Source organism: Morone saxatilis, unplaced genomic scaffold, assembly GCF_004916995.1.
Source record: "Morone saxatilis isolate NCDOM2014 unplaced genomic scaffold, NCSU_SB_2.0 Contig8, whole genome shotgun sequence".
Classification (NCBI taxonomy): domain Eukaryota; kingdom Metazoa; phylum Chordata; class Actinopteri; family Moronidae; genus Morone; species Morone saxatilis.
This window is the reverse complement of record NW_023340257.1, coordinates 5,930,893-5,943,144: the sequence shown is the minus strand read 5'-3', so window position 1 is coordinate 5,943,144 and position 12,252 is coordinate 5,930,893.

The window sequence follows — 12,252 nt, the reverse complement described above, 5'->3', positions numbered from 1 at the left end:
TTTGATATAAATACAGTGAAAAATCACAGGATGTTGTATTGATGTTGCAGATTTGAAGTCGCAGTAGGAAAACTACAATAACTAACTACTAATATCAATTAAACTATGTATTACCACCTTAAATGCTTAATTAACAATTAGGCTACTTAATTGTACACATCCAGCTGACAGGGAGCAACATTAGCATTCATTTGGCGTCTGGTTTTTGGCCACCTGATAAATTTAAGTTGAATATTAACTTTGCTTTTAACTCCATTTTGATCTCCACCAACTTTCTCAGCCAGAGAGAAATAATAATGAGGATAATGATAGTGTGAGATTTAGATAGGATCCAAACATTATAATTGCATTTTGCAGATGTAAACTATTTTTTTGGAATAAGCAATGAGCTGCTCTTGTTATGGAGCCATAAGATCCCTTCAGAGAGCCATGATTCCCATCACTAGACAGCAATGCCACTGTCCACCCCATGATCACAGAACAAACGATATGACTAAATATGTGTGCTGTCAGAACAATTTGAAAGAAGCTATAATCATAACAATTCTAAACAAATATGGTCCTTAAGAGAATGGTGTTGCAAAAAATGTAATGTTCAATTGTGCCTACAATTGCATCTTTGTAGTACAATGCAACAATTGCGACAGTTCTGAGATGACATGCCAGGCTAAACTTCCCTGGTATCATGTTGTAAAACACTGTGACAACATAATTGTTGTTCCAAGGAATTCCTATGATGCATAACGAACACTAAGCCAGAGGGGGTTCAGGGTGTGCAAGGAAGAGTCTATGCATGTCATTTTCATTCATCAAAATAACACCTTCAACTGTCCTTGCATGATTTGCCCAGGAAGTGCTAAGTTTTTTTTACCATTCATAGTAAAGCCCTCCCTACACTGACCTTAGATGTGCCCCCTACATTGTAGACAATTCGAGGAGACAATGATCTGTCTCCTTTTCACAAGCTGTGAATTACAAAGAACTGTGACAAATATCTTTGACTTTCATCATGTAATCCTGCAAGTGGACCATTCATTGATAATACTGCGTAAGGGAGGCACAGAGCAGACCCAGACCAGGAGGAGAAAATGTGTGTGTGTTACTTTTACCATCCACTGCTGTCTCAGAGGTTTAATCTAAGTGGTATGGCTCGTGCACTTTGAATTAATGAGCTCTTTGTTAACATTTGGATGTGTATGTGTGCATTCAGTGCAGCAAATTATCTTGCAGTTGTGCCTCTCTATGGGAAGAGCCATTACCATGGCAACACCAAGCAATGAGTATCTTTTAAAAGGCTGGGCTCCCTCTCGCTCTCTCCTTCTCTCTACCACTGTCTCTCTCTCTTTTATCTGCTCTCAGGCCATTCTATTTAATCCACCCACAATAGTGAGCTGGGAGACAGAGAGGACGGCACAACAGGAGGATTTCTTGATATCTGTTCAACAGCGTTCTTTATATCCCGCAGTATGCCTATGTGCTTTTGGTCTGTTAGAGAAGAGAGAATTTTGTCATTTTTGCCACAGTGGGACATCTATACCCTCTAGAACATCTCTGTGATTTCAAGCAAAAGATACCTCGACAAAAAGATGCCTCCTCTGTGTATCTTATCTGGGAAAATGGATTATTGATGCTGCTTCTTTACTGACTGAGGCCTACCACTGAAGGTGATAGCTGGATATACACAGTCAGGTATTATCTCTTCATGCTGTTGGGCTTTATCTTAATTGTGAAGGAACATTTGATTTTTAAGGACATTTTTGGACTTTGCTGACTTTGTTCACAAAACAGAAAATGAGAATGTCAAAGAAGCAGTGGCATTTAAAGAGGTTATGTAATTGTCAGAAATGTCAGTGAAGACTTTTTATCCTCAGAGAAGACACAGGGAGCAGATGCTTTTGGATGTGGAAACAGTAAAGTCTGACAGGGAGGAAGATGAGCAGAAAGACAGAGATTGTTTGCAGCAGTTCTCCCACTGCCCAGCATGCAACCAGGAGTATGACGTTGTCCTGATCCTGCCCTGCTCTCACACCATGTGTGGTCACTGTGTGGCAGCCGGAGAGGGAAGAAGGTCAGGTCAGCCTCGTTACCGTAGTGTCGGCCAACCTGACTGCTCTGTGCTGTGCCCAGGCTGCCGACATCCTGTGGAGCTGCCATGCTGGAACTGGTCATCTGCCACTTCCTGTCTCCCCAAACATCCCACACTGAGTCATGCATGCAGTGGTGAGACAGGCACCAAGAAGGGAGGGTCTGAAGTTAACCAACACCGTGTGCAGGTGAGAAATCTGAACTAAGGAGAGAGAAATGTACAGTTGAAGCCTTGCAAAAAAGGCTAGAATGCTATACAGAATAATAGTTTCAGCAAATTCAGCAAACACTTAAAATGTCCTCATATCTGCTTACAACTACATTACAGTGTGCTATAAACCATTTAATAAGTGTTTATATATATATAGCATTACATGTTTTTGGTCTCAGATTTTATTCATTGACTTTTATGATGGATAATACTAAACCTTTAATTAATTTATTTATTTTCTTGTTTACTGTTATATGGTCAAATTTAAATGTTAAATTTAAAAAAACTGAGAATGTTGACAAAACCATATCTATGCCATATGCTATACGCTAACAACAAACAATAGCAACAAATATCTCAATAACACGAGCTAATAGAAGTACTGTCAGGTACCTTTGGACAGATCCAAGCTAGCTGTTTCCTGCTAATCACCTTCCGACTGTAGCTACATACTTACTCACAGATATGAGTGGCAAGAAAGCAAATAAATGTATTTCCCAAAATATGAAACTATTACTTTAAGCCCAGAATCACCATCACTACTGGAAGCAAAATTACATTCTCTTTGGATACAAACCTTTCTGTGAAATCCCTATAAATCTCATGTCTTTGATACTAATGATTATTGTTATTAATTGCTGTGCAAATTAAAATGGAGGAAGTTTTACTTTCATTTCATGCAATCAATTTCATTCTATGTGACTGGTTTGGATTCACAACTTTTCTTCTATTTTTAATTACATCCCACTGCTGTCACTATATTCAGGGGAACACATACTGCCGGCATGCATGTGACATGACAGCACAGAGCAGTTCACATGGTGAGTATAGTGATGTAATCATTGGTCCAGCCAGTTTGTAAGAATAAACCTTTACCTATATGGTCCTCACTGTAAACATGGAAATCTACACTATTGTGTGCACTCTCCCGATTTGACTCAGGCTCCAGTGCTGCTATTTCCTCAGTAGCCCCAGTGGAGGGCATTGTAGAGCTGCGAGAGGAGGAGATGGAGCAGTCTGTCTTTGGTCAGGAATGATATTTGATGCTTTTAATGCATAAACAAAATACATTTAATATAGGTTTATGTGCATCAAAGATAAGCGATATGGATTAATTTAATAAAAAGCCAAGAATATTCTCTTCTTCCATCCTCTGTTCACTTCTGGTATATCTTAGGACTATGTTTTTCTCTGGACCCATCTACTGTCCCTCCATCCCTCCATCTTTCCAACTCCTCCCTCACCATCACCTACCACGGAGAGAGCCCTCCTGACCCACCTCCAGACAACAAGGTCAGGAGATCAATGACCTCTGACCCCAGGGTTCTGCTGGCCCTCCCCCAGATCTGCGCTGATGTTGTCATTGCACGAGGACAGTATTACTGGGAGGTGGATGTCTGTAACAGCTCTGTCTACAGGATCGGTAAGAACTCTCTTGACTTTGTTTTGGTTGGTTTGGTGCCAGTGTGGTTTAGTGTTTCTAGAAACCCTCACTGTTAGTCAGCAAGACTGAGCCTGTTTAAGTCCACACCCACATGTAAACACACACATCATCAGACACAATGTTCATAGCGCCACCAAGTGGTTAGACCCTTTAAAAGGCCATTGATGATTGGTTAAGCAGCACTGGAAACAGTGATTTAAATTTTTTTTCTTTTGTCAAAATTACTGGAACAAGTTGTCCTATTATCTGTAACTTGTGTTTAACTAACTAGAAAAATGTCTTTTTATTTGTATCAGATATAAAGAACTGCCGCTTTACAGCTTTAAAAACATCTGATACCTCTCATTATTAGCCCTGGGCATGAACAGATTGATAATTTGAAAAAAAAAGTTTATATGAACTGAGTCATTTAAGTCTTGATATTGTGCCTGTCCACATTAGCATTGTCATATTCTGAATCACCATGTTTGAATCCACGTCATCAGCTGCTTCAAAAAAGTCCATTTTGTGTCATCTAACAGTCATCAAAACCCCCACATTATCAAAGAAGTGAACCTGAAACCTTTTTGCTGCACCACCATGTTACTGTAACTGTAAGCTAAGAGAGAGAAAGTTCTTTTGACTGCGTTAATTCCTATAATCAGTGACCATCGTCACCAAGCAGGGAAACTACATTGTTTATGTATACCTGCTATTACCTGCATACAGTGAAAAAGAAATGAGACACTCGAACAATACCTTGGGTCTCTAATCACTCTATAAACTTTTTGGAGAAAAACAATAGAGTAAGACTAAAAGTCTACAGCCAAGTCAGTGGCTCTCAGGCTGTACTTAGGCACTCAAAGTACTGTGTGCGTGTGTTTGTGTGTGTGTGTGTGTGTGTGTTTTGAGTTAAATTCTAATGTCAGTATGCTAACTTGCTCACATTGACAATGTTAACATGCTGATGATTAGGTATAATGCTTATCATCTTAGAGCTTTAGCAGTTTTGCAGGTATTTGTTCATAAACCAAATTACTGGACAAACTCTGAACAGGTGATAGTGGACAGAGAGAAGTCAATACAGAAGTGTCTTAACCCTGCATTCTTTCTAATGGCCAGCAGGGGGCAGCTCCAAAGGGCTGCAAAAAAGTCCAACAGAACAGAGCCTTATAGAGAAATGACCCTACTTCTCACTTGATGTATTAGTAAACAGTTTCCTAGTGTGTTTATGGTCTCACTAGTTTGTTCCATACAGCATGATGTTTATTTGGTAGATTATGGTCCCATTTAGAGTAAAACAGATGTATAGGGCGTGGCTAGCTTGTGATTGACAAGTCATTTTCAGTGAGTCTGTTCAGCTCAACGCACGAAACTCAGATCAAACTGTTAAACTAGGCAGTGCTGATCAAATATGAACCAAGATTCTGTTACTGTGACCAGGTGACCAGGAAATCCACCATTGTTTTCTTCTGCTATGGACGAGTTCAAGCATAGCAAGTGAGCGCTGCTCAACTCTCAGTACGCCACCACTGATGGCTGCTGTATAAGCCATAATGCCAAACGCAAGGCTTTAAAAATAGAATTCCCCTGCCAATGGGTGACATCACAATAGGTCCACACATCCTGAGGGGAACATATGTACCAAAAGAAATGGAATAGTTGTCAAGACATTTCACTCAAAAACAAATATGTCAACTTCATGGTAGCGCTAGAGGGAAACTCCATGCACTCCATCCAACTGTTGCTGAGATCTGGACCAAAGTGACCAACCCACTGACCTTGCCATCCCTAGACCCATGCCAATAAAAACAACGATTCATTGTTTGTCAACTTGTTGGGCTAACAGAATAAAATATAAGAATCATTCAGATGTATTATGATCGCATAATCTTTAAAGAGTTTAAAGGTTAATAATGTTGATCGCTAATAGTGGTTTGTAAAGGTTGCAAATCCAAACATGTACACAGTGAATATTTCACTTTTCTGTTTCTCTCAGGTGTGAGCTCATTGGATGGTTCTGAGGGCTGGTGGCTCGAAAGGCAGGGCTTGTCTTTTTGTGCAGTGTATGATGGGAGCCAGGAGCCGCTCTGCACAGTCCCACCTCAGATCAAAACCCTTGGGGTCTTCCTTAACATTGGTGGAGGCACCCTAAGCTTCTACAACCCTCTGACACAGGAGCACCTAGCCACGCTTCCTACCCGCTTTCACTCTGCCGGAGTTCTCCCGGCTCTGGGCCTGGGCCAGGGCCGACTGAGGCTGCACTGCGGCCTCCCCCCTCCTCCTCACGTGTTTCTTAGTAAAGACTCGGCGTACAGGGGGTCTTGTGGGGCTGGTGGAGGTCGGTGGCGCAGGGAGATTCCCTTCCAGTCAGTGAGGAAAGTGATACAGAAGTTTGAGGAGTTAACTGTGTCAGACTCGGACTCAGGCCTGGTGTCCAGTTTTGGATCATCATGCTCCACCTTAGCTTCCCTTCCAGATCTGAGGACTCCTGGGATGTTTCCCTCTGGGCAAGCAGGACAGGAAACTGGGGCTGAATAAGAACAGCTTCTGAAACTCTTCAATGGGAGCAGCAGAAACCCACTGCTCCTCTGAGTGGTTTGATCTTTGGCTGTCATTTGAAAGGCTAATTTTTCATCTTGAAGGACTTTTGGCTGCCTCTTTCCACTCTCTGCGTGACCCCGGACCTGCAATTGACTCTCTCCCCAGGACACGGCCCTTTCTCTCAACCAAACAACCCCCACTGGTTTGGGATCGGGCCAGAAAGAGTCCTCTATAATGTGACGTGTGAGGAAAGGGTGGGCTTTTAGCAGCGGGACTCCTTGATTTGTCTGTGTGGGACAGTTGTCAGACAGTAGGGGTCCTACAGTAGTAGTGCGCATGTTCCTATATGTGTGTATGTGGGCACAAGCACTACCCCGAGTATGTGTGTGTGTGTGTGTGTGTGTGAGCAAGAGGGATCATTGTACAAGCGACAGGGGGTGAGATGACGAGGTGTGAGTACAGTCACACCAGCGGTGTTGACTCAGAGCGGCGAGGACAGGTGGTAACATGCGTTTATCCCGCGGCCTGCCTTCGATAGGACAGTAGGCCTGCCCTTTTCTGACCCTTTGAAAACCACAGGACTCCCATGGACTTCAAAAGGGGCGACAGAGAGCGGGAGAACAGAGAGGGAGAAAGAGAAAACAGCATGCATGAATTAAAGACAGCAGGTGATGACCTGGTAAAAAAGAAATGAGCTGAGAGAGGGATTCCCAACTGCTTTCATGCCTAGAAGCTCTGAATAGATCAACTGGCTCAGGCCACACCATCTGAGAACTTGTTTTAAGGTAGAACTGAGCTGCAGAAGCCACTAGTTTACATTAGAAGTGGTGAGATTACAGGGTAGTGATAGAGCGGCATTAGTTGTCTTGGCACACTGAGTGATGAAAGTTTTTCAGTCAAGCACATGTCATTTTATCGGTCAGAAGTTGAATACAAATGTGTGTTTTAATGCCTCTGTTTGCTGAGGGTTTTCTCTGCAACTAAGACCTTCTCTTGTGTCTCTTCTTCATTGGCTTTTAGCTCCACACCCCTGGTTTTGCATGCTAGGCACAGATTCAATTTGAGCGATTCTGGCAAAGGAAATCGTGAAAGTATAAACTTTTCCTCATTTTCTCCTCAATCCCTACGGCTCCAAGCCCCATTTGAAGAACCACTGGTGCCGAGGACTATTTATACTTGGCATGGCCGATGTTCATATACTCTCCCTGTGACCACTTGACTTATGATTAAGTAATCCCGGCCCTATTGAAGAATCCCCTCCTGCCCCACCTTCTCCTTTCCTGTCTGTCTTTCAATGACTGTGTTTGCCTTTTTGGAAGGTGTAATCTCCAAGTATTTAGTCAGACCACCCAAACTGTAAATCTCATTGTAAGAATCAGAAAAAATCCTTGCAATTAAAACAAGCATCAGTCAGTAGCAGCACTGCAGGGGCACTTTTGAGGACGGGTTGCAATGGAGTTAGGCCAATTTTCCATTGAGCATCATTCATTTCATGCATGCACGAAATCAGTTAAGCAGCGGGTCAGACTCAGTAATAAGCGATGAGTCAAAGAGAGGCTTGTTAGACTGTCGCCTCTCAGACCACTCATCAGGATGACTGTGTGTTGATGTTTAACAGTCGAGGTATTTACCGCGCGAGTAAAAAATGCGTGTGCCGTGACCGCTTTTGGCGCAGCTCTTTCTGCAGATCTATTACCAATAAAGTGTGTGGAAGCAATTTGACTCTTGTAAACAGAAATGAGAGAGGCGTGATGCAGATTTCAAAGGGCCGGGAGGAGAGAGAGGGGGAGTTTGCCAGGAAGGATGGATAAGACTTGAAACGCTCTGTGCCATGTGTGCGTATTTGGCAGCCTCTACTGTATGTAGTCTGGCTTTCTGTACATGAACTGTATAGCAAGGTGCAGTGGTGGAATGTAACTATTTACTTAAGTACAAGTTTGAGAATTTCCATGTTATGCTTCTTCAAGATATTTATTCATATCTGGCACTGCACTATATTTTATTTTATTCTCCAGTTTAATTTATTTATTTGTTATATTTTCTTATTTTTCTCTTCTATGTGTCTGTATATTGTTGTTTGTCTCTTTTATGTTTTGTCTTAGTGCCTTTATATGTCTTCGAGCACTTTGAATTGCCTTTTTTTTAAAGTCCAACAAATAATCTCGCCTTGCCTGTATATGTCTACTCCATAATATTTCAAACAGAAATATTGTACCTTTTAGCACTCCAAACATTTATTATAGATTACCTACAACATGCTTTAGGAGCTTATCAAATACAATGCATTGCTATTGTTGAAGCTCCAGTGTGAGGGTCCAGAAATACATTATAATATTCATAGGTATGTTTTCATTAGTGTATAATCACCTGAATATATATTGGAATTTTGGTTACCTTAGAATCAGCCATTTTTACAACAGTCCACCATGTTGAACCACTATGTTTCTACAGTAGCCCAGAAGGGACAAAACAAACACTGGCTCTAGATAGGGGCGTTTGTGTTTTTTGAGTTTTTTGCTACCACCATAGTTTCTCCTTTGCACTCGGAAGGGGAGGGTGAAGTGACGGACTAGCAATCTGCAATTACACCGCTACATATATCTAAATCCTACACACTGGACCTTTAAATAAAAGCAGCAAAACAACAGAGTAAAAATCCTGTAAGTACATTTACTTGCAATAAAATGGCCCATTATGAGTGTGTATAATTATATAACTCATAAAATACTCATTATTAGGGTTGCGTTATAATCATAATGTTAATACTGTAGTTTGTGAGGATGAAGCCAATTTCAACTATTTTAAATATTGTTGGATGGTTCAATGTGTAACAATGCATCATATTTTATAAACTAGCAGTGGTGGAGAAGTATCAAGATCCTAAAGCAAAAGTAGCAATACTGCATTATGAGTAAGTCTTTACTCAACAGCCCACTAAGATAAAAGTACAGTAAGTGTATCAACTAAATGTATTTCAAGTATTAAACTATCATTATCCAGCAGAATGGCTCCTGTCAGTGTTATAATGTTATATTACTGCATTATTGTTACTAATGCATTAAAGTGTAAGCAGCATTTTACTGTTGTTTTTGTTGTTGTTGGCCAAGGTAGGTGGGGTGATTTTAACTACCTTATATACACACTGGACCTTTAAGGATCTGAATACTACTTCCACCTTTCTTGCAGTCATATCTGATTCCCTACAACATAAAATACCTTATCAGGAAGCATTCAGACTGAAAATATAATAACAGTCTGTCACCTGTTGCTCCACTTTGTCTCCATCTCTTTATATTTATTGCTGGCAAATGTTGGAAGGCTTCTTCACCTACATTGGCCTTCTCCCCAAGGTGTCAAAATAAACCAAGCACGCCCTACAACAACCATGCCCAGTACATTTGGAGATGGCCTCTGCCCGCTAATTACCTTCAGTAATTATTGTCACACACTCTCCATCATGGATCCCGATTCGGAAATAGTGACGGTGCGAAGGTCCTTTTCTCTCTGAAGTTTCGACTGTGTCTGCGAATTGATTCCGTTTGTATGAATAAACATCAACTCTGCAAGACATCTGCAATTTGCATATTGAGTGAGGAAGGGCCCAGTCGCCCTTTTCCGTTGCCGGCAGCAGCACAAAATTAGCTTTACAACTGAGCGGGCCGCCTCTTATTACCATCATTATCAGCATCAGCATAACAGTGGCTGTAAAAGCATCATGCACTCCTTGTTGTGAGGCTCTGTCAGCTTTTACGGCTCGCTCTGAGCTACATCCTGCCTTTAACTGATGTGCAATGGTACTGTTAGATGAAGATTGCAGCTCCTGTGGTGGGACAAAAAAACAACATGGGATGCAGCTTAGGTCAGCTCTCTGGATGTGATTATTTTTGGCGTCAAAGATCATTTTCCGACATCTCTGAATGAGTTACCTCCTTCAGATGTCTGCCCACGATAGAATAACCTGAAATACGCACATAAGTTAGGAATGTGACGGTACATTGCAATTACGACTGGAGTGTGTATCACGGCTTCTCTAAACATGAGTCAGAAATAATTGGGTCTTTAAGATGCATTTGCAGCAGATTAATACAGGAGAGCTGGAGGGTCGCATATACTTTAAACAGAGTTTGTTCTATGAGCCATATGGGAGCCTTTGGGTGCCATAAATCCTATTAGAAAGGGTCTCTGAATCACCGTGAATTACTGCCCTAGCAGAACATGCAAATGAACGCATAAAGAAGCCGCTTATTTTTTACTTTTATTTCTTTTTACCTTTTTTTTTTAACAAATCACAAGACTATTTAAGTCTCACTGTCATGCTTGTTAGTGCAGCAAAGCTTCCATGTGATGTGGAACACGTGGTGTGTGTGTATGTATTTGTGTGTGTGTGTTTGTGTGTGTGTGAGAGAGAAGAGGAGAGCGAGATGAAAACCACGGAGTGGAACGGGAGAAAGAGAAAGAGAGAAAGAGAGAGGGGGGCACATCTGCCAGGCTATCAGAGCTCACTGGCTGAATATTCACACCTCCCTGTCCGACCAGCAAACAGGATGCGGTCCCCTGTGAGTGTGCGCTGTGTAGTCAGACAGACAGATTAAGGAAGGGGGGAGGAGGAGGAGGGGGTGATACTGTTAAACAACCCCGAGTTTATGACCTGCAAGCCGGCGCGTCTGACAAACAAGAGCAAATACACAGCGCCGGTGATGGAGAGTGAGGTGTCCATGTGTGTATCCATCCAGCTGCACCATTATGCCATTATGCATGATTAACAGCCGATACCTCCCTCTCCCACACACGGGTGCGCGCGCGCGCGCACGCACGCACGCACACACACACACACACACACACACACACTCCCTCGGCATGTATGAGAGCAAATTTCGATAATGTCCTTTTAACGATGTCACATTAGGGTCTGTAAAAATCTGTTGCTGCATGTTTCTTCCATGCATGCCAGCAGTGTTTCATATCGGGTTATTGTTTTCACCCCAGAGAGGCTCCTGGACTGTGGAGCGACGTTGTAAAAAAAATTAAAAATGAAAAGGAACATTGTGTCTGCTTCTAATTGTGTCCTGGTCGGAGGAGTCCTACTTCTGCTCAGAGTCATAAAGCACTGTCCACGGTTAATCGATTTTTGGGGGGCTGTAATGTTCCGTGGCATATTAGAGATGACTTGATGATGAGTTCACTCTTACTCTCCTATTGCTCATCTCCCTCTCTCTCCTGCAGAAGAAGCAACGAGATATGGGAATATGGGTCCATTTAAGATGAATGTATTGTTTTTTATGAGGAAAAAACAACTTTAATAAATAAATTATTATTTGTGTGATGGGTAAGATTGTCTTGAAAATGGAAGTCCTAGAGCTCAGTGGAGTCCAAGGATCTGCCAAATTATAATCATATCTCATTCATTAGGCTACTAGGTTGTATAAAAAAATGTCCAAAAATATATAAATGTTTAGTCCGAAGTCCGAACTTCGTTAGGAAATCTGGAAATTAAAGGCTGTTGGCTCATGTGCTAAGGTAAATGATTACGACCCTACTACTTAAAACATTTTCCCCAAACTCTTGAATTCGGCGTAGACATACAGCATTTCCCCCCTGCCACTCCAGTCAGATCTCACCAAAATACCACAATGCTTGGAGCAGAGTGGATGTTTTGCGTGAGGGGTCGCCGATTGAATAATGGCCTCATATGCAGGAGGGATCTTGCATCATAATTTATTTTTCATACACTGTCTTCTAATGAACAGAGCTTGGAGCCCTTGCTGAGAGTCCGTTTCCAAACATGCGCTGGACGCCTCCAATACACAAAAACGCTGCAGTCATTTCCCCCAGAGGGGCAACGAGTGGACCAGGTTTTGTTAGCTCCAATAGACAATTTACCATCCAGTCTGCTTAATGAATCACCGTGTGCAGCGCAGAAGAAAAGTGTCGCTTATCACCCTATGATGAAGTGTAAACAGGCGATCATCGACTCCCATTGCTGATTGGG